The sequence below is a fragment of the Chiloscyllium plagiosum genome, unplaced genomic scaffold, assembly GCF_037043375.1.
Source record: "Chiloscyllium plagiosum isolate Xiang-an unplaced genomic scaffold, Cpla_swu_hap1 HiC_scaffold_53X, whole genome shotgun sequence".
NCBI classification, from domain to species: Eukaryota; Metazoa; Chordata; class Chondrichthyes; order Orectolobiformes; family Hemiscylliidae; genus Chiloscyllium; species Chiloscyllium plagiosum.
The window spans coordinates 21,491,906-21,515,758 of NW_028270191.1; the positions used below are offsets into that span (position 1 = coordinate 21,491,906).

Below are 23,853 nucleotides of genomic sequence, written 5' to 3' on the forward strand. Positions count from 1 at the left end.
CTTCATCAGGAAGTACCAGTTGAGTACCAACTCATGCTAATCATTGGCCCACCCACCAACCTTTGCCCTCCTTGCCAACTCACCCAATATCCACCATGGGCAGACCTCAGGACCTGTGCTGAGATGAAACAAGATAATGGTCCAAGTGTTTATTGATGGATTCACTGCATTCAAATAAAATGCACTCTCATCGACAAGATCCCAGTCACTACATTTAACACCCTTCAACCACTCAATCCCCTCTCAAACAAATATTTGTATTCATAGCCCAGTTCAAAAAGCTCATAAGCATTGGAAGCTGTCACTCAAACGGTGAACCAATCAACATACCACTGTGAAATCAGTCTCGCAGCACAAATTCTTTAATGATTGCCCTAACCTTTATGTCAACAGATAGCATGAAGTAAAAAGCACTGATATATGTTTTCACTGTTATTTTCAAAAATTTAAAGACTAGGACATTTAAATGCCTTGACAGCTTAATAGTGCTTATGAACTTGACTGTTCTGATGATTTTATACTTTTAACAAATCCAAAGGATACTTGACCTCTCCCAAATGGCAATCTGCCTTTCTTATAGGTGTCCCTGGACCTATCCAAGAGGTACCCTACGTCTTCAAAGGACTCTACAAACTTTAGACTTTCTCCTGAAAGGTCGAAAGGACGCAATTAATGTTTAGGACATCCCATTAGGTTGGATCGGACTGAAGTCAGCTGTACTTTAACGTGTGCAATTGCTTCCCTAAACTGCAAAGCAGTTTTGTGAAAGGGTCACTCAACCTGAAACATTAACTCTGATTTCTCTCCACAGTTGTGCTGCCAGACCTGCTGAGCTTTTCCAGCCATTTCTGTTTTTCTTTGTGCAAAATGCAACCTGTCCTCCTTCCCTGCCCTGGTGAAAATGGTAGGTTCAAGTTTGGGACTTCCAGATTCAGGTCATTTTGGCTCAGCCAGGAACCATCCTTGATGCGATGCACATTCACGCCTTGAAAAACCATTTTAATTCTTTTACTCTGCATTTGGATGATTGCTATTCAGCTACTTACACCTCAGCTGGACACTTCTTTTTGGTTTGTCACATCATTTCCACTCCCTCGGCTTTTGCAACATGAACTGTTGTGTGACTGAATCTCAGCGATGGAGTCACAGAGTCATACAGCACGGAAACAGACCCTTCAGTCCAAGCTGACCCTAATCCCAAACTAAACTAGTCCCACTGCCTGCTCCCTCTAAACCCTTCCTGTTCATGTACTGATCTAAATATCTTTTGAATGTTGTAATTGTGCGCACGTCTACTACTTCCTCAGGAAGTTCATTCCACATGTGAACCAGCCTCTGTGTAAAAAGTTTGCCTCTTATCTTTTTTCAATCTCTCTCCTCTCACCTTGAAACGTAAGCCTGACTGTCTGTGACAAACTCAGGGAAGGTTACTCAGACTATTGCCTATAAAGATCTGTATTGTTCTCAAGCTGAATCATATCGGGGTAGTGCAATGGATATTCTACAAAGCATGAATAATTCAGATGATCTTAGGATATTATTGGCATTGAGGATGCAATAAAGAACAACAATGATATTGAGTCCCGGGAATCTAAGTTGGGAGAAATGGTAGGGATACTGGGCATGTTCACACTGAAATATCCCTTTGTAGCAAATTTAATTTGATAATCACTTATGAAGTGCCTTAAAGTGATTTATTTTGTGAAAGGTGCTACATAAAGGAAGGTTATGGTTATTAGAAAAAAGTGACTTTGAGGTAACCTTGCGGAAGTTTCCAAAAGTCTGAAGGAGCATAATAAATTCTTGACATTGAGTTTCAAGCATAATGGATATAGAGATGAATGGTTTCAGATGGGGCCAGACATTGCCGATGGAAGCGAATGTGGCCCATTAATGATCCTTCTGAGGTCTGCCTTCAGATATTTATAGTGAGTCAGAAGCATGACCATATAAACTCTCTCCTCTAATGTAGCATGTGAACCAACCACTACCATGCGTAACTAAAATCCACTGGGTGTAACTTTGCACCAGAGCCGAATAAGCAAAATACATCCAATGTGTATCTATGTCAATACTCCCATTTTATCCTTCATTCAAAAGGCAGCATGATGTTTGTCCCTTCCATTAACCATTGATGCAAATACATCGAACTGCACTGTCAAAACAAGGTAAGTATTTTGTGTTGTTTAAACACCAAATTAACCAGTTTAGTAGAATATTCATAGCATGAAATTAGAGCAGTGTTTGAAAAGAGTAGAGGGAAATGATCGAGAGAAGGCTGGCTGAAATGCAACAGTCAACTCTGCAAAATGCTTTGTTTTATGAGGAAATGCTTCTGATTTGAAGTCAGTGGCTGCTATCCAAGAGGTTTCCTAAGCTGCATCTGTTCCATGAGGCACTGAACTGACAAACCCAGCTTTGTCCTCCAAGTCAGCATCAAATGAACAATGCAAATTGGCGAAGAAATAATGCATATGGTTTTGCTTGCCCAGTTTACTCCCCTTCCTCTTGAAGGCTCTGACCCTTACTGGAGAACAGTTCCACAGACACCAACGATCTTCTCCTTACCCAATTTCATATTTGCCTTGGGATGTTTAGTATAGATGGTATATTCAACCAAGGAGGCCATCATGATCTAAATGTATCTTACAGTGTGTCAGAACGGTTGAAGGATTTTGACTGCTCAATGTTTTTCCAATCAATCTGTTTAGGAATGCCATGACATACCTCTGAAACAGGTGAGATGTGAGCCCATGTCTCCTGGTTCAGAGTTGGCGATACTACCATTGCACCACAAGAGCCCTGGGGCTTGAGTCTACCCAAAAGACCACGAGGTGAAGTACTTAACATTTTATCACTTGATCCTATTGACATACATTTAGAAAGTTTTATTAGCTCTCTGTTTTCTGATAGTGAATGGTCAAACTGTGTGGGGAAGGGGGCGGGGTGGGAGGGTTGATCCCTCCCAACAAACGGGGAGGAGAGTTTCCTGCTGGCTGAACATTGACAGGAGACACTAAATATTGACAGGATGAATGCTTTAAAAGGCAGAGACATTACCCCCTTGAACCTTTTTTCTCATGTAGGGAGGTGCAGTTCTCAGGAAAGAAGTGGGCCTCAGTAGCCTTATACAAGCAGCTAATCTTTCAGTAATACTACTATGATCTAGGAGACTATTGCAATAGAGCCATCATGTTTACCCACATATCTGCTTCCAGCAGGAGTCAACAAGATACTGAGTAACTGTGTGATCCTGATAATTGCTTCCTATTCCGAACTACAAATGTAACTCAACTGAAACAAGGGATCAAAACCTGATGAATCATTTATGGATTAAGACAGAAGAGACAAGGTGTTGAAAGTTGAGCTAAGTAGAATGGCAGAACATAAAGTGTGTTTTAATGTTTGCATGATCCAAGTGCAAGAGTTTAAAAAATCCCTTTCTTACCAATTTTCTCCTGAGGCTTCTGATACTTGTTTGCCCAGATGCCAGCTTCTGAGAGTTCGGTGGTTGGCAATTGCTTTCTGCAAGTTAGCCAATAGCTCACTGTTCCTGGTGGTGAGCAGCCTAATTAGAGTCATAGAGGTGTACAGCATGGAAACAGACCCTTCGGTCCAACTCGTCCATGCCGACCAGATATCTCAACTCAATCTAGTCCCATTTGCCAGCACTTGGCCCATATCCCTCTGAACCCTTCCTAATCATGTACCCATCCAGATGCCTTTTAAATGCTGTAATTGTACCAGCCTCCACCACTTCCTCTGGCAGCTCATTCCATACACATACCACCCTCTGCGTGAAAATTGACTATAACTAGTCCTGTCTGTCTCTGAAATTCATGTGAGTAAGGGGCCTCTAGTGGTGCAGTGGTAGTGCCCCTACTCCTGAACAGAGAGGTCTGGATTCAAGTGCCACTTGCTCCAGAGGTGCATAATAACATCTCTGTGCAGGTTGATTAGAAAAATAGGTTAGTTTTAAGAAAAGGATCACTGTGGGTCTTGTGTAATGCAATGGTAATGTCCCGATCTCTGAGCAAGGAGGTTCAAGTCCCAAAAAAAAAAGAATTATGTGAACACATTGGCCTAACCCAGGAACATTGAAAGTTAATTATACTGGCCTGTTGTCAACCTCACTCAGACACATTAACTCAGCACAGACTCAGTGACCGAACCTGCAAGTTTCTAAATCTGTGTAAAATGTTAAAGCGTTTTAAATGCTGCATAGGGTTAGGGACTGTAAAGGTTCCATTAGCCATCAGCTGTAGCAACAACAGTAAACAGAACTATTTACATCAGTGCAGTCTTCTGAAGATTAAAGCTGCATGTGTCCTGTCTCTCTCTCGCTGCCACTCACTCTCTCCTGCTAATCACTAAGAAATGGCATCTTTTGCTGTTAGAGGTCTTCTCTTAAGAGTATAACCGAAGCTTTGGCTTGGCAGGTTGTCTGAAAGCTGGTACAAATATGACATTAAGGCCAAATACTGTTGTCTATAGTCAACAACTTTGCACATTCTGTCAGGCACATAATATTTAACGGCTGCCAATGATTGTTGCTTAAGAGGGCTTTGTTTTCATGGAGAAAAAGGTGTATGTGAGAGAAGGGAAGGAACTGGATCACCTCTTAAGTCACAATGAAATAACTGGCGAGCGAATTTCAATATGATTTACATCATCACATCAATTGTTAGCAAAACAAATAAGAAAACGGGCTTTACTAAGGTTCTTCGATGCTGAACACTTTCAAACACATTAGTCGGAATTTCCTCAGCCTTGTGGCCATGGTTTCCATTGTCAGCAGGGGCAGGGAAGTCATGCAAATTGATACTGGATTGGAATCCCGTACCGTTGTGCTTGTTTCTGGTTTTCCCTGGTGTCAGATTGGAGGCAAGTGGGAAACTGCTGGATCTGTTGGATGAAGTAAATCAGCAGTCGTTGAGGCTGATTAAGGCAATTATGAGTTGTTTTCACCACAAATCCTGGATTTGAATGTTCTTGTGGCACAGTGATGGTTTCCCTACCCAGGAGGCCTGGGTTCAAGTCCCACCTGTTCCATAGGTGTGCCAGAATATCTCTGAACAGATTGATTAGAAAATATCCACATCCTATATTTCCCAGCCAGGGGCCATGTTTTCTGACCTGATGCCAGGGTCACTGAGATAAGTGCACAGCATGAAGAGCTTCTTCAGTGGAACTGGGAAAGCTTTGATAGGTGATACTGAAGGGCACCAGAAATGACCACCTATTCAAACTGCTCCTTCTCTCGGACAGACTCTATGCTTGGCAGACAGTTGCCAACGTTTTGAAAGGTGCTTCACCTGTCTAGCATTTTCACTCATGTACAGCTGTGACTCCTTGTTGCGTGCCATCACTGCAGCATGGTAGCAGCTCCACTTCCCACCTCTGCTGAGGGGCCTGAACAAAAGCTAAATCACCATGACCTGTTCTAACAGCAGCAGGAGGAACTCCAGTAGCAATACCAGCTGCCTTTCCTCAGATGCATGTTCCTGCCCAGGGCAGAGGGTATGGATACTGAGATTCAGCTCGAAGAAGGTGAAATCCTCAACACAGAGGCTACAGGTAGGGGATCAGCTCTCTTGAATTGTCTGCAATACCACTGCCTCAGAAGCCCCAGGCTATCAATGCAAGTTGCTGCTGATATGTGCAGTCTCCTAGAAGTAGATCGCTTTTCCAGTGGACCAAGGAGGCATGCTTTGCCAGGGAATGCCAACATCAGGAAACCTGGAGGCAGGATGCCAATTAGTTTGGTCTGGTAAAGAGCTGAGCGTACAACTCAGTGCATTAGGTTCCACATCCAAATGTGGTCCCGTTATTCCAAGAGGGACTACGGTGGGAAAATTTCATCCATTGAGTTTGTTTTATTGAAAAGCTATTCTGTGCTATAATTAACCCTTTATTCCACACTATCCAATTCAGAGTTGAATTTTGAACTTTATTTCTGCTAAACTGAACAGTCTGGTACACAAAAATGCACAGTTGTCAGTCTGCCGTGCAGTCAAATAATGTTTATTTATCTTAAAACTTTTTTTTTTAATTGCCTACTTGAGCTGGTGAGAGATCTGAGCTTTCAGTTTTTTTGCACAGCTCCTTCCAGCCCTGCTAACCTTGCTGACTCTCTGATGAGCTGCCTGCACTGTTTAGCATGATAGCAGCTCCCAACAAGGCTGCCGCTATCATGCAGGCAGCTCTTAATGACACCTTCCATCACTTTACGGACGGTGTGTCGATTGATAGGCTGGTAATAAGTCAGATTGGATTTGTCCTGCTTTTTGTGACAGGACATATCAGGTAGATGCCAGTGTTGTAGCTGCACTGAAGCAGCCTAGGGGCATGGCTCATTGTGGAGCACAAGTCTTCAGCATTGTTGCTGGAATGTTGTTGAGCCCATAGCTTTTGTAGTGTCCAGAGTTTTCAGTTATTTCTTGATATCATGTAGAATGACTTGAATCGGTTGAAGACTTGGATCTTTGATGCTGGGGATCTCTGGAGGAGGCCGGGATGGATCATCCACTTGGAACTTCTGGGTGAACGGATGCAAATAATTTAGCCTGGTCTTTTCCACAGATGCTTTGGGCTCCCCAATCATTGGGGATTCAGATGTGTATGGAGCCTCCTCCTCTCCCCCCTCCTATTAATTGTTTGAATTATCCACCACCATTCAGGATTGATTGTCAGCTTGGATCTGATCCATCGGTTGTGGGATTACTTAGCTCTGTCTACCACTTGCTACTTATGCTGTTTGCCATGCAGGTAGTCCTGTTTGGTAACTTCACCAGGTTGACATCTTATCTTCAGGTATTCCTGATGCTGCTCCAGGCATGCCCTCCCCCACTCTCCATTGTACCAGGGTTGACCCCCTAGCTTGATGGTAATGATTGAGTGGGGGATATGCCAGGCCATGAGGTTACAGGTTGTGCTGGAGTACAATTCTGCTGCTCTTTATGGCCCGCAGTGCCTCATGGATGCCCAGTCTTCAGTTCCTGTTCAAAGATCGTCTCATTTAGCAGATGATACTGTGTGGCACTATGGTGGAAGGAATCCTCAATGTGAAGGCAGGACTTGGTCTCCACAAGGACTGTGCAGTGGTCACTCCTACTGATACTGTCGTGGATAGATGGATCTGCAACAGATTAATTAATCAAGATGAGGTCAAATAAATTTTTCCTTCTTGGCTCTCACCACCTGCCCCAGACCCAGTGTAGCAGATATATCCCTTCTGAGTCAACCAGCTCGATCAGTAATGTTGCTGCCAAGCCACTCTTGGTGTTGGATATTGAAGTTCCCCACCCAGAGAATATTTTGCACCCTTGCCACTCTCAGCGCTTCCTCCAAGTGCTGTGCAACACAGAGGAGAACTGATTCGTCAGCTGAGGGAGTTGTGGGATGTGATAATCAGCAAGAGGTTTCCTTGCCATGAGACTTCATGGGGTCCAGAATCAATGTTGAGGACTTAGTGGGCAACTCCCTCCCGACTGTGTACCATTGTGCCACAACTTCCTGTCTTGCTAGTGCGACAGGACATATCCAGGGATGGCGATGATGGTGCCTGGGGCATGTTCTGTGAGGTGTTATTTTGTGAATATGACAACATCAGGCTGTTGCTTGACTCATCTGTAAGACAACTCTTCCAATTGTGACACAAGCCCCCAGATGTTGGTAAGGAGGACTTTGCAGGACTGGTCATTGTGGTTAGGTTGAGGTAGGGTGGTCAATCCAGATTTGTTCCTTTTTTTAAGCCTTTGGAATAGTTTGGTACAACTGAGTGACTTTTTAGGTAACTTTAGAGGGCAGTTAAGAGTCAACCATATTTCTGGAGTTGCATTTAGGCCTGACCAGGTAGGGACGCCAGATTTCCTTTCCTAAAGGATTTAACTCTCTCCTGAAGGGCATGGTGGGTCTATCTATAGCACATTGGCTGCAGCAGTTCAATTAGGCAACTCACTACCACCTTCTCAAAGGGATGGGCAATAAATGCTGGCCAGCCAGCGCTGCCCAGATCTCATGAATCAATTAAAAAAAAAGTGAATCAGATGGGGTTTTATCACCATTAACAGCGATACATAGTACCATTATGTCACCTTTTAATTCCAGACTTTATTCTTTTTAAACGTCGCCATCTTCATCAATGGCATTTGGAATCACACCTCAGAATATCAGTCTGGGGCTTTAGTTGACCAGTCCAATGACACTACCACGACACCTGTGTTTTGTGGATGAGCAGGGGAGTTATCCCCTGTCACAAATATTTAGTCCTCAACGAACCATTAAAAAATGCTCTGATTATCATCATGTTATGGGAATTTGCTGTGTATTTTCAGGGCCACATTTCCTATTTAATAACAGTGGCCTCATTTCCGATACCAGTCATTGGCTGCAAAGTGATTTGGAATATCCTGAGGTAGTGATATGTGCTATAGAGATGTCGTCCTTTGAAGTTTTTTAAAATTAATAACCTTTACACTGGGTGACTAACTGGTGCATAAATCATACCCAGAGTCCTGGAAAATCCTGGGTCCAGGCGTAACTAGGAGTCTGATTCAACAACAATAGTTTCAAACAGTTTGTGTAATGTAGTCCTGATAGAATACATAATTTTGTCAAGATGTCTAATGCTGAAATCTAAAGGTTTCTGTAAACTGCAGATGAGCAGAATCAATTTGTAAATCTTCCTATGACAGCCCATTTAAATCTCTTGTTCAGGAACTCAGTATGAAGAAACCACTTAACAGACGCCTTATGTAAATCTGGTGATTTGTGAATGGCCTCACATTCTTGAAATTTACAGCAGTCAGTCCCATGCCAGTGTGCTGAGCTGAGCTTTTATTGAGTCCGAAAGTGTGGTGCCAGAAAAGCACAGGAGATCAGGCAGCATCCGAGGAGCAGGACAATCGACGTTTCGGCCATAATCCCTTCATCAGGAATGTTGGAGGGTGGGGCGGTGGAGGGGGCTGAGAGATAAGTAGGAGGGAGGGCGAGGGAGCTGGATAGGCGTTGGTAGATGCAGGTGGGGGGTGATGTTGATAGGTTGGAGGGGAGGGTGGAGCAGATAGGTGGGAAGTAAGATGGACGGGTAAGACAGTTCAAGAGGGCGGTGCCAAGTTAGAAGGTTGGATCTGGGATGAGGTGGAGGTGGGGGGGGGGGGGGGGGGGGGAGAGATGAGGAAACTGGTGAAATCCACATTGATCCCATATGGTTACAGGGTCCCAAGGCGGAAGATGAGGCGTTCTTCCTCCAGGTGTGGGGTGGCTAGGATTTAGCGGTGGAAGAGGCCCAGGACCTGCAGGTCCTTGGTGGAGTGGAAGGGGGAGTTGAAGTGGTCAGCCACAGGGCGGTGGGGTTATTAGGTCTGTGTCCCCCAGAGACGTTCCCTGAAATGTTCCACGAGTTGGTGTCCTGTCTCCCCAATGTAGAGGAGACCACATCGAGAGCAACGGACACAGTAGATGAAGTGCTTGGATGTGCAGGAAAATCACTGCCAAATGTGGAAGGATCCTTTGGGGCCTTGGACAGAGGTGAGGGGGGAGGTGTGGGTGCAGGTTTCACATCTCCCACGGCAGCAAGGGAAGGTTCCGGGAATGGAGGGTGGGTTAGTTGGGGGTGTGGATCTGATGAGGGAGTCGCGGAGGGAATGGTCTCTGTGGACTGCCGATGGGGTGGGGAGGGAAACATATCTCTGGTGGTGGGGGTCTGATTGTAGGTAATGGAAATGGCAAAGGATAATGCACTAGTGGGGGAGGTGGGGTTCTATTCTTGTTGCAGTCAGAGGGGTGGGGTTCAAGGGCAGAGGTGTGGGAAGTGGAGGGCATTGTCGACCATGTGGGAGGGGAGATGGCCTCCTTGAAATAGGAGGCCATCTTTAATTGAATTCACAGGCTGGGGGCATGGTGGAATAGACACAGAGTCTGTCAAAGGTCAGGACTCTCCTGGCATAACCACCAGCATGTACTTGCCTGGAACTTGCACCACTAACCACAGCTTAGTTCCTGAAATCAGAGGGAGTTTATCAATCTAGTACCAAGGAGATGGCTCCACACGCAAACTGCTGACTTTTGGTACACATTGAAAGCTCTTGTTTCTGGGACGGGTGGGAGAGCACGTCCAGGATTCGCTGAGAAAGAGTCTAACTACTCCTCTTCCCCCATGACCCCTTTTACAAGGAGATTGTTTTTAAAATATTTTTTAAAATGACACTTGCCTTTCTTTCCAATGGAGGTTTGAGTGCTGATTTTCAGTCCAGATCCTTCGGTGGAAACAGAGAAGCCAGTAGATGAAGACAGACCAAAGTCCATCTGGTTTGCATTCTTCAATCCTGATACAATAGGAACGGAGTTATTGAATAACCAACAGTAGCTTATATTTGTATAGTACCTTTAGCACACTTAAACATCCCAAGGCTCCTCACAGGAATGTTAGCAAATCGTACAACACAAGAAGATACTGGAAAAGGTGACCAAAATCTTGGTCAAATTGGTAAGTTTAAAAGAAAGTGCAAAAGGAGGAAAGTAAGGTAATGAAGTGGTGAGGTGTAGGGAGGGTATTCCAGATCATAGAGGCAAGGCAACGTCACTAATACTCAAACAGTCGGAATGAGAGGAACACAGATATCAATCTCTCATCAATTCTACATAGACTGAAATTTGATAAGAAAAACCTGAGAGGTGGAGCGCTTTGGGAATGATAGATGCAAAGCCACATGTTAGTCCCCTGCATACTACACTTACTGCAGGTAGTGTCCAAGTAACTCACAGCCTGTATGCCAAAATGTGAGGCCTGCTTCTGTTTGGAAACAGTTGTACCAATCACAGTCCCATCAATGTTGGGCAAAGAACAGGAACGTTTATACACAGTCTTTTCACATCTTGGACCTTGGTTCAAATCCATTTTGGACTGCTGGGTTTAAGATATTTCAAAACAATCAAGAGGAAATGAGTGCTATGTAAGATCAGTGTGGGCAGTCTCTGCAGTTCCAAGTGCAACAAAAGAACCCTTAGTTCAGCAATAATCTTACAAAGTCCACAAATTGACCTCTGGAATGAGAGGGTTGTCCTAGGATAAGAGGCTGACTAAATGGGGTCTATATTCTGTTTAACAGGACGAGAGGTGATCTCACCAAAACAAGTAGGATTCTGAAGAGATTTGCCTGGATAGATACCTAGAGGTTGTTTTCTCCAGCTGGGATATTGAGAACATGGCAATGTAGCTTCTGGAGAAGGGGTCTATCATTTTGGACTGAGAGGAAGAGAGAGTTCTTCACTCAAAGGGTTGAAAACCTTTGGAATTCTCTGGCTCAGAGGCTAGTGGATGCTCCATTGTCAAATATATTTCTGGCTGGGGATAGATTTGTGGTTTCTCAGGGAATCACGTGCAGGGGATATTTGGAGTGGGCAGGAAAGTGAAGCTGAAGCCCAGGATTGTTTTGAATGGGGGAGCAGGCAGATGGGCTGAATGGTCTGCTCCTGCTCCCATTTCTTGAGTTCTTCTGGAAAGCTGAATTGAGGGCAGCCGTGGGAAAATGAGTGAGACATAATGCTGACCTGCAAGGCCAAGCCCATCACCTACAGCTTGTATGATGAAAGGTGCTTGATCTGAAGTCAAATGAGCAGGCCCAGATTTTCATTGCTAATGATGCTACACCCGTTGACTCCATCTATACTTCCCATTGCCTCGGAAAAGCAAAATCAAAGACCCCTCCTACCCCGGTTATACTCTCTTCTATCGGGCAGAAGATGTACAAGTGATAGAATCATAGAATCCCTACAGTGTGGAAGCAGGCCATTCAGAGCATCGAGTCCACACGGACCTTTCAAAGAGCATCCCACCCAGATCCATCCCTATCAACCATGCTTTAACCATGGCTAATCCACCTAGCCTGCACATTCCTGGTCAATTTAGCAAGGCCAATCCACCTAACCTGTACACCTTGGGACTGTGGGAGGAAACCAGAGCACGCGGAGGAAATCCACGCAGACACAGGAAGAACATGCAAACTCCACACAGACAGTCACCCGAGGCTGGGATCAAACCCAGGTCCCTGGTGCTGTGAGGGACCATGCCACCTGAAGTTTGAATAGATTCGAGAACAACTTCTTCCCCGCTGTTATCAGCCTTTTGAACAGACGTCTCAAATGTTAATTCTGATCTGTCTCTCTGCACCTTCTCTGCGGCTGTAACACTGTATCCTGAACTCTGTTCTGCTACCCTGATGCACTTTGGATGGTCCAATCTACCTGCATAGCATGCAAAACAACACTTTTCACTGTATCTGGGTATATATGACAACAATCAATCAGATAATTTGTTCCCCGCATGTTTATACTTGCACGTTCAGTTGGAGAGAGAGAAAAAAAAAGCACACATCAGCTAGTACCTAGATTCATCAAATTTAACAAGAGAAAGTGGAAAAGTAACAGTGATTAATGCAAGTGAAGGTGGGAAAGCCAGTGAAAGTGACACACATGGAAAGAACAAGTTGTTATGTAGCATTTTTAAAGAAGACCAATAAAGAGAACAACAAAGAAAATCCCTGGGGAAGGCTTAAGCTCTTCAATTGAAGAGGTGCCATGGAGACAACTGATCAGTAATATTTGTCCACTTCGATGTGAAAGGTAGACGTCCAGAAACTAGATGATCGAGGTCCAGGTTTTAGTGACGTCCTCTTGTCGGTTGTTTCTAACTCTTTTTAGTATAGGTCACTGGCTTTCACAGGCTATGAAGAGAACAGCAAAGTAAGATAAGCTGGAGCAAGTGGTGCATGGAGGTGTGGATCTTCATTGAACCCGAAGACCAGTACCCCTGAGTAACATATTGCAACACTAAGAATTGTAAGCTCCCTGGGCATGTACCTTAATTCCAGCATCAAAGAATGATCTGTGACTCTCCACTTATATTTTGACATGATAGTTGTGCAAGTGTTTCTGTTCAGACGGTTGCTGCCATAACACTGGTTGCTGAAAAGGAAGGAAAGGGAAAAGCAAACCACACACACACCAAGTCTTGTATTTCTCTTCCTGAATCCCTTCGACCCTCGCTACTTCTAGACCCACCTCGAAATACCCACCGCTTTGAATGTTGCAAGTGCCTTCATTTGCCACACCTTCCTCTGATTTACACTTGCCAATTCTGGTTTCAAGTATTCCAGGAGTTCTCATCACGTAACTTCCCATCTCCAACTGTTTCAGCCGGTCAAGCAACCTATTTTTCCTATTATTCCTACAGCTGGTAACAAAACGGAAAATAAACTGTTTCACAACTGGACAATTTCCCTCTTAGATTGAACGTCGTCGTGCTCAGGAAATTGCTCATTAAATCCCAGAGAGGAATTTCTGGAGGATTGGCAACTTTGGCCCTCACCTCTGTTCTCCTTGGTGCTCACCAATCCATTCGGAAAGACATTTTGATGCGTGAAAGCTCAAGACAAATGTAAGCTGTCGAACATGAGGTAGTTATTAAGTTGTGAAATATTCTCTGCATAAATTAACACTGCAAGAACAACAAGTAATTGGAAAGATAACTGAACGCACATGCTTTTTCTCATACTGATTGGTACAGCGTGTAACTCTGTATGATGCCTAAATCAAAACAACAAAATATCAGTGGCAGAAGTTACCCAGCATGTGCTGAGCACCAGTCTCCCTGGCTGCAGGCTTCCAAAATAAACAGCAAATCCATCCAGCTTGTGAGAAATTTGATCACAGCAAGAAACCTTCTTTGTCTGTGTCAATAGCTCTTCAACATTCTGAAAGTGGACAGCTTTTAAGTGAGAATTCATTATTCCACAAATGGGTTCGTACAGAGCTATTAACTACTTCAGTAATTTTGACGTTTACTTGAAGTCTCTTTGAATCTAGCTACATGTTTAAGTAGGCTACAGATTGCATTCAGGTTTTCCTACAATTTCAAAGGACTCATCCTACTGTGAATCTTTGCATTTTTTAGTCATTTGGCATTATGACCAGAAATATTTGTAGACACATATGTCATACAAATCTGGCATTTATATTGTTAAACTATCTTTAGATGCTGACATATTTCATGTGCAATGCACGCTCATATTTTCGGCTAATGTCAGGACCCTCTGACTGATATTTTGTCCTCTACTGCCATGCTCATGGATACTGTGACCCAGGCCTACTAATTAAGGACAGTCCTTCTTGTATTCCACATAAGTTTGAAACAATGAGATTTAATAATGCCTCCCAAGGAAAAAGTGAGCTTCATCAAAGTGAGCCCAGCTAAGGGGGTGAGCTAAAGGCGTAACTGTTGGAGTAGGCCCTTCAGCTCTTTGAGCCTGCTCAGTCATTCAATGAGGGAAGAGTTGATCTTTTATTTCAACACCATTTTCCTGCAACTATTATTATCCCTTGATGTTTTTAATGCTTAGAAACCTATCGATCTGAGGCTTGAGTATACTCAATGACTGAGCCTCCACAGCCCTCAAGCAGCCAATTCCAGTGATTCACCTACCTTTCAGTGAAGAAATTCCTCCTCTTTTCAGTGCTAACAGTCTGACCCCTATTCTGAGGCAGTTATCTGGTTCTACAACACTTCAATACAACACTTCCCAGCCTCTCACTATTTTCGAAATCCCCCGCGTTTCGGTTTTTCCCCCCAAAAGTGGATAACTTCACATTTCTCCATATTGTCTTTCATCTACCAAATTTTTCCCACTCATTTAACCTCTCCATATTCCCTTTGCATCCTCCACACAACGCAAACTCCAACCTCAACTCATGTAATCTGTAAAATTGCAGCCTACTGACCTGAACATGACCCATTTACCTCAATACTCCCTGTTTACTGTCCATTAACCAGATTTTATCCATGCTAGTACATGTCCCTTAATCCTATGCATTATAATTTTGTTTACCAGCCATTAGTGTAGGAATTTATCAGCATGGAGGAGAATATGGCTGATAAATATTGCTCTTGCCAGTGACACCCTCGTCACATGATCAAATTTTAAAAGAAGGAGCCCAGCCAGGGAAGCTTCTAGAACAGCAGCCATTTTGATTGATGATTCAAACAGCTGGTGGAGTCATACAGCATGGAAACAGGCCCTTTGGCCTAACTCATCCATGCCGACCAGGATTCCCAAACTGAACTAATCCCATTTGCCTGCATTTAGCCCATATCCTTCTAAACCTTTCCTATTCATGTACCTGTCCAAATGTCTTTTAAATGTTGATGTCTAGGAAGCATCGAGAGGGTTAGAGATTTTACTTCATGTACAACTACGAATGAAAACACAGTCTCAAAGCTTCCTTGGGGTTCTGCTAATTGCCACATTAACTTCAGTGTTAGACCAGCAGAGCACAGAGAGGAATAGTTAAAGTTATAGTGAGAAACCAAGCGCACATGCACACACACTTTCAAGCCCATATTCTCCAAGAGCTGATAAAGAAAAGACCAAGGGATTAAGAGCGCTGTCTTTCTAAAATGAGAAATATGAGCAGTTTATCGTTTTCTTTGTTATGAGGAGCATTATCAAACAAGTTAAAATTGACTCAAAATGCTTTGACCCTTCATATGTGAATTGAATAAACTTGTAGATTTATAATTGGCTTCTTATCAGTATGGAATTCTATAATGTGGAATATTATGAAAAAAAAAATGAAAAATTTCAGAATCCAGTTCTCGTAATGTGGGATTTCTTAATTATGACCCTCAGATTGATCCAATTAGACATTGGCCAGCAATGACAAACTCCTGATCATAGGGGACCATGGATTTACATGAAGGAGTTACTGTCAATGCTTTTAATCTGAGCAAATATCAATCTGTTGCAAACTCTTACAAATCAACAAAGAGAGAGTACTTTAACAGAGTTAGGAAGACATCAGGAGGAGCACTATTGCACATTTCAATCATGTGTCAACAATGACAGTCGACACAAGAAAAGCTGAACTATGGAATAAATGAGGACGGGGTTTTGGCAGCCTGAAAAGGGTTGTCAGAAGGCCAGGGGTAAAAAGATTGACACCAAAATGTACAGCATGAATGAAAAATTATACAGCGATCTACCGGATGATGTGAGTCTCTCTGAGAGAGCAAATTAAAAGGTGTGTGAAACATGGTCAAATCAGTAAAAGAAGAACAGAGATGTTGGAGTGATGAATAGATTATTAACTGTGGCAGGCTCAAAAAGTTTTTAAAAAATAAACAAACTGGAATTGAAGCTACTCAGGCATGGGATGGAGATAGAGCGTATGTTTGCAACTGGCTGCAGGAGGATTCTCAGGCCAGGCTTAATGTAGGGACTATATTCCACTTTTAACTGGCTGCCTGTGGCACTCTAACTGAATAGTTTCATTTTCTTCAGCAGTGGGAATCAGTGATGGTTATGAGAGTTGCAGTTTGGTGGTGAAGGTTTCTGTCTTTAAATCAGAATTTCTGTTCATGCTTCATTGGGATCAACAGACATCTGTCAAGGCCCCAAAGTCTCTCCCTAAACTTCTCAGTCTCAGTTTCCTCTTTAAAGGTTCTCTTTTAAAATCTACTTTGACCAAACTTTTGGACTCCAGATCTAATATCTCCTGATGTGACTCCAGACCAAATTTTGTTTGATAATGTCTTCTATGAAGCATCTTGGGATTTGTTGCTAATTTAAAGGTGCTATACAAATGCAAGCTGTTATTGGTGCATCTCATTCACTGTTGGAGAAGAAAGCAAAAGAATAACCACATCAAGTTATTTTGAATCAAAATCGGTTTGGAGAGGGGTTCGAGATGACAGCTCATCTGCTGTGTAGCTCAGATTTAAAATAGTCCAATTCTACAACTGAGCTTTCTTTCCCCTAACAGTCAACAAATTAAAATCTAGGAGGTTACTGTGACAAAAATGAAGATTTCATCCATCGTGCTATGCATTATTCTTTAATACATGTCATGTTAAAAGTTGCAGCTAACCTCACAATCAGTTCCAAATATGGTGGCTCAGTGGTTAGTACTGGTGCCTCACAGCGCCAGGGACCCGGGTTCGACTCCACCCCCGGGCAACTGTCTGTGTGGAGTTTGCACATTCTCCCAGTGTCTGCATGGGTTTCATCTGGTTCCTCCCACAGTCCAAAGACATGTAGGTGAGGTGGATTGGACATGCTAAATTGCCGATGGATGTGTGGGTTAGTCACGGGAAATGCAGGGTTGAGGGGATGGGTCTGGGTGGGATGTTGTTTGGAGGTTTGGTGTGGACTTGATGGGCCAAATGGCTTGCATACTGTAGGGATTCTATGGAACTCCTGGGGTACTTCACTGGCAAACTGTCATGGGTTCTTTAGAAACAGTATGACTGTTTGAGGCAGAGTCAGCTTTAATGAAGAGGTTTAGGGCTATGCTTGAAAGGGGCCTCTCAGACAAGAATAGTTATTACCAGCATGTCAATGATGTTAAAATTGGCAATTGCTCAAGTGTCTGACCTAATTGTTGGATGCAAACAGCCCTGTCTCATTCTGAACCTGTACGGATTGGAAAGAGGTGGACCTCATTAAATATGATTGGCCCATGTTAATAATCTCAACCAAGAAAGCCTTGGCTGACCAATGTAACCAGGAGATTAGAATCTCCTCCGTTGAGGACTGACTCTGAGCTGGTTGGCCACAGGCAGTGTACCGTACACGAGTAAATAAAGAGCGACTTAGTGACAGGACCTAGCTTCTGTGCAGTTTTTTCAGACCCATTATAAATTGGCCATTTTGAGTTGACATCAAATGACTTGAATGGATGTCAGATGGAAAATGTAACTATAATCCAAGGATCTTCCCACAATTTTCGTTTTTTCCTGTAATCTGGTGACTCCACAGAGCAGAAGTGAAGTCTGCTCAATACTCCAGCACAACTGCTGACAAGTATCGTGCCTTTGATTCTGCTTCTCTATTATTTTATTGGTGATATTAACTTTAGAATAAGGGTTTAGTCCATGTGAGGTGATGTGATGTGGTAATATCTTGCTTCAGCCAAGGTGCCATCCCACATATTCTCCAGTGAGGGAGCAAGCTTCCGAGATTCGATTTGATTGTTACATATTGCCTCTGCAGACATGGACTTAAGCCTCTGCTTAAGAAAACTGTTTACTTAAGGAACTTGAAAACATTTAAATGAAAAGAAATGCTGAGGGAAAAGCCCAAACTGCAACAGCTTTTTTAAACAATGAAGAAAACTATATTAAATTTGAGTCTTCAGATGTCTGAGCAGAAGGTGGAGGTCATTATTGTTACAAAGTGAGTCCTTGAAGAGGACGTTGTGTGTGTGTGTGTGCATCATTCTGTAATTCAACTCTTCTCTGAGCAAGACTTGACAAGCAGTTCGTGAATTATTTACAACAGGAATTACAGCAATCCCAGATACTCTGCTGCATGTGGCTCAGACCATGAGAATTCATACAAAGAGGTGCATGTCTGACAAATTTAGAAGCCCTTTGAGACAAACAGATGATTTACTCATTGGGAATCGGCAGTGAATATCCTCATGGGAGGAAATAAATAGCTTTGCAATTTTTTTTTTTGTCAGTGGTTGAGGCTGAACATGTAATTGTGTAACTCCAATGCTATCCAGCTTTGCTTTAAACTAAAGTTGCCTTCTAGACTGTGGAGTTCAACTGCTGTGATACAGTCCCAGTTTGAGCTAAAGTTTAAAAAAGTCTGAAATAAAAACAAATGCTGGAAATGCTCAGCAGGTCTAGCAGCATCTGTGGAAAAAGAGAAACAAAGGGTGGAATCTTCCATTTAATGTATACAGAGGTTCCCCGAGCACTGGATGTGTTTTACTGCACAATCATGCACTTTTCAGCTTACCACTACATAGAGTGGTTTTCTGAGTTCAATGACAAATCAAATGGGTCTGGTGGGTAGGAGGTTCTCGCCCCCACAGAGATCCAATGGGTCAAAGCTTCAGTCACTAGGAAACCCTCTCATCAGACTCAGGTAGCCTGGACTGAGGTGAGAGTGCAAGTCAGTGTCACTGGTTCAGACAACAGAACCTGGATCCACTGTAGGAAGAGGTTGAGCACTTGCCGACACTCTGCCAGAATGAGTGGCACTGTCAAGTCAGTCTAACTGTGTCTCTGCCCAGGCAGCTCAGAGAGGGTGATTGTCTGCAAGTCTCAGCATGGTCAATGTCACTGAACAACTGACTGCCACCTCATGCTGCCTAATGTTCGACCAGTTTCCAGACTAAATTAACTTACTAGTTTGTTTCCTCATCATTTACTGTGAAGGGCTCAGGACCTGGCTTGGCTATTCACGCTCATAAAATTGTATGAACTTGCCTTGCCATTGTTGACATACCAACAAGCAAATAGTCTTCCACACTGCCCCACCCTTCCCTATGTCAGGCAGGAGTGTTTAACTGTGCAAACAGGGCACTTTACAGATTACATCTATCAACTTTCCTCCATACCTCAGGCATTGTGAGATGCCAGTCAGCCCACATTGTACAGTTGCTCTGTGATTTCACAGGATCTCAACGGAACATAACACCATGAATTTTGGAGCTGGGTAATTAGGACTATTAGGATGCCTCTTCAGTTGGCCAAAGGTTTTCCACTTAAACTCTGCCCACCTAAAAATAAACCTCCTCCCACTTTGCCATTTTGAAAGTGAAAGCGAGTTTGGATAAGAATGTCAAAATGGTGAGATTTACTTACAATGTTAGAACAAATATGTTCAACCCTCCTCTTGTGATCAACTAAGTTTTGACCAATCTTTACCTGCTCGAATTCTTTGCAACCCTAGTCTGCCTGGGACCTCCCCAGTTTCCACCGATCCTATCCACCCTTTTAAGAAGTTCCCCACTTTGTTCCTTGAGTCTTAATGCACAATATTCCAATACCCCTCCTGACCCTTTACCCTCACATCATCAAGGCCACATGCAACATTGTCTCAAATGAAGCCCTGCGTACTCCCCGATCATGTCCTTGCTACTTCCACCCTACTAGATCTAACAACCCCAGTGATTGTGAACAGACCATCTCTACCCCCAGTACCACCAGACACAAGCTTACTGTAGCAAGGACCACATCCTGGATAGCCACCTCCCTGTGAGTCTCCTTTGACAACAAGTAGTCCAGTGCAGGACAGAAATTGCTGCAATGTTCACCTTTCTACCACTGGACAGTCAGTTTCCTGCACTTTACCAGACAGTGCCCAACTCTGGCCTTAGCTGCTTTCACTCCAGCCTGCCCACAGACATAGCCACCCATGGCTATGTCTTCAACTGTTGCACCATACTTGGAAAACATACACAAGTCAATGCACTTATCATTTAAAGCCCTATTGCTACAAGGACAAAGCAGCAAGTACCCCAAAGTCCAGAAATAAATGAAGATTGCCAGGTACATACCTGTTATGTGATTGGGTTCCACCAGGGTCACTCAGCTTCTGACCTTATTACAGTCTTGGTTCAAACGTCAGTTGAATTCCAGAGGTGAGGTGAGAGCAACTGCCCTGGACATCAAGGTTGCATTTGATGGAGAATGGCCTCACGGAGCCCTAGCAAAACCGGAGTGAACAGAAATCAGGAGGAAAACTCTGCCTTTTGGAGTCATAACGGGCATAAAAAAAGATGGTTGTGGTTGTTGGAGGTCAGTCATTTTAGCTCCAGGACATCTCTGCAGGAGTCCCTCAGGGTAGTGTCCTCGGCCCAACCATCTTCAGCTGCTTCATCAGTGACCTTCCCTCTATCCTAACGTCAGAAGTGGTGCTGTTCACTAATGTTCAGATACTGAAGCAGTCCATGTTCACATGCAAAATTGGGACAACATCCATACTTGGGTTGACAAGTAGCAAGTAACATTTGCACCACACCAGTGTCATGAAATGACGATCTTGAACAAAAGAAAATCTAACCATCGCCCCTTGACATTCAATAGCATTGCCATCTTGAATCCCCCACTGGTTAACATCTTGAGGCATACCATTGGCCAGAAGCTGAACTGGACAATACCATATAAACACAGTGGCTACAAGAGCAGGGCCAGAGGCTAGGGATCCTGCAGCAAGTAACTCCCCTCCTGACTCCCCAAAGCCTGTCCACCATCTGCAAGGCACAAGTCAGGAGCGTGATGGAGTACTCCCCACTTGTCTGGATGGGGGCAGCTCCAACAAGACTCGAGAAGTTTGACACCATCCAGGACAAAGCAGCTCCCGCTTGATTGGCACCACATCCACAAACATCCACTCCCTCCACCACCAACACTCAATAGCAGCAGTGTGTACTATCTACAAGATACATTGCAGAAATTCATCAATGTACCTTGGACAGCACCTTCCAAACCCATGACGACTTCCATCTAGAAGGACAAGGACAGCAGATACTTGGGAACACCACCCCCTGCAAGTTCCCCTCCAAGCCACTCACCATCCTGACTTGGAAATATAATCGCCATTCTTCCACTGTTGCTGGGTCAAAATCCTGGAACTCCTTCCCTAACAATGCTATGAGTGTACCTGCACCAAATGGACCACAGCAGTTCAAGAAGGCAGCTCACCACCACCTTTGCCAGGGCATTTCGAGATGGATGATACATGCTAGCCCAGTCAAAGATGCCCACATCCCACGAGTGAATAAAAGCAGAAGGTCTCTGGCATCTGAAGTTCATATAATCAATAAAAACAGATCACACACAAGGAATTCTATGTTAACACATGATTGTGACAGATGATAAAGACAATTATTGCTTTGGGAACTTTTCGAATTCTGAGCAGCCACTTGGTTTTAAGGACCTCAATTTCCTGCACGCCCTTCTCAAATTCGGAGCCTCCATGTGCCTCAGTAATACATTCATGCATTTATATCGTAGTCTCCAACCGTTTCATAGGGAGGGTCTCCTTTCAAGTTTTCTTGGACTCAAAAGACACTGAGCACATTTCAGAAAAGGCAAGGGTCAGAAATTTACAGGAGGACAGATCGCTCATCTACTCCAGAATGCAAGCTGGCAGCCAGCGAACAGACTTGTAACATGCCAGATGAGCAGCCATAACATGTTGCAGTGGTCTAAATTCGTGGACTGTGGGACCTCTGCCCCTGAGTGGAAGTCCCACCAACTTGAGCTGCCACCCAATCTGATTGACCAGCAGTTCTAGCAGTCCCTGTGCTGCCAGTGCTCAATGATGGGCACTGCCAGGACTGCAACCAATCCCAAGTCGAAGGTCCCGCACTCAGCTAAGTAAGGGGCATTGGGAGCAAGGGTTTGGAGAGATGGGTTTTGAGGGAGGAAACAAGGTGCAGGGGCAGGGATACTATCTCTTAGTAAGGAGGGGTATCTCAACATACAAGGGCACCCCCTGAAGATGGTACTCCCCTTTTTTCCTGTGCACTTAAAACTGGGAAACAAAATGGACTTGTCACGCCTGCCCACCTGCCTGTGTCAACTGTATCATGGCACGGGGAAGCTAATATTGGAGACAACTGAGCTTTTAACATGCCCAATTCACCCTCAAGTCTTCATTTACACATGATAATCAGACTGCTGACCTTGCTATCATTTCTAGGACTGCACACTTGGGGCTAAACTGGACAAAATGCAGGGGAAAGTAAGGATTGCAAGCAAGCTGCATTTCAGCCTGGTTTGTTTCCCTGCTGCCAGCCTGCCTTTTGGACAGTATCTGGGGATGCGGGGAGGCTGGGTGGGGAGAGAGTCTCCAAGTTTTAAATGTGGTACCAAGGTTATACAATGCTAACTTGGAGCCAGAAAAACCTGAAATCACTGAACTAAAGAATTATTTGTAAATGAACATGGAAACTTTAGCTTAAGGCTGCATAAGTTCATGAGTTGTAATACAGGGGGAATGTAACGGATGCAGTTCTAACGAACACAGTGTCAACTGTTTAATTAAAATATGGAATTGAGATGTGAGTTGCAATGAAAGTGTGTAGTAACTGCTTGGTTAAATGATTCAGCTTTGGGAATATGGGATAGAAATGCTGTGACCTCACCGGTCTGTAGAGGATATATTTAGGATGATGGCTTTTTTGTGCGTAGAAGCATCTGTCAGTTATTTTGGGGATAAAAGACTTTTGCTGTTAACCTATGTCTGTTGCCTTGTACCAATTAATATACATGGTGTCCAGAGAATTAATGTTCTTCTTGTGGCGTTAAGTTTAATAGACAGTTAGTAGTTATTGAGGATATTGATGAATGCCTCCACTTATGTGAGCCCAAATGCTAGCACAAATACAGAATATATTTTTGTGACATGACTGCATCACTTTATAAATGAGTTGGTGGGAATGAAAATGGGGTTCTTGAAAACTAAAAGATAGCCCCCAAAAATAAAGTGTCCCTTGACACAATCTCAAGAAGAACCCGCCATAAAAAGAGATATGTTACACTGAACAAAAAAACAATCCAGCCCAGGAACAGGCCCTTCGGCCCTCCAAGCCAGTCCTGACACATTTTGCCCTTCCATACTAAAACTGTCTTCACTTACAGGATCCGTATCCCTCTGCTCCCTTCCTATTTATGTATTCATTCGGGCGAATGCTGCTATTGTGTCTGCTTCCACCCCCTCCTCTGACAGCGCGTTCCAGGCACACACCACCCTTTGTGTGAAAAACCTGCCTGGCACATCTCTTTTAAACTCCCCCCCACCCGCACCTTGAACCTATGTCCCCTAGTAATGGACCCCTCCACCCTGGGGAAAAAGCCTCATACATCCCACTCTATCCACGCCTTTCACAATCTTATAAACTTCTATCAGGTCGTCCCTCAACCTCCTGCGTTCCAGTGAAAACAAACCCAGTCTATCCAACCATTCTTCATCATTAAAATCCCCCCCATACCAGGCAACATCCTGTTAAACTGTTTGGTATATCATTTGTCTAAATGTTAAACCCATGAGTTTC

General features: G+C 43.8%; 1 long non-coding RNA gene across 1 annotated transcript in view; it reads left to right on the forward strand.

Moving 5' to 3' along the window:
* Positions 1 to 1,676: 1,676 nt before the first annotated feature.
* The window catches only part of LOC148134690 (uncharacterized), a 107,699-nt gene continuing 85,522 nt past the window's right edge, over positions 1,677 to 23,853 (forward strand). Inside the window, exons 1-2 of the long non-coding RNA XR_015755712.1 lie at positions 1,677 to 2,168; positions 2,712 to 2,834. This is a non-coding gene — a long non-coding RNA (uncharacterized LOC148134690). The remainder of the gene's footprint in view (positions 2,169 to 2,711; positions 2,835 to 23,853) is intronic.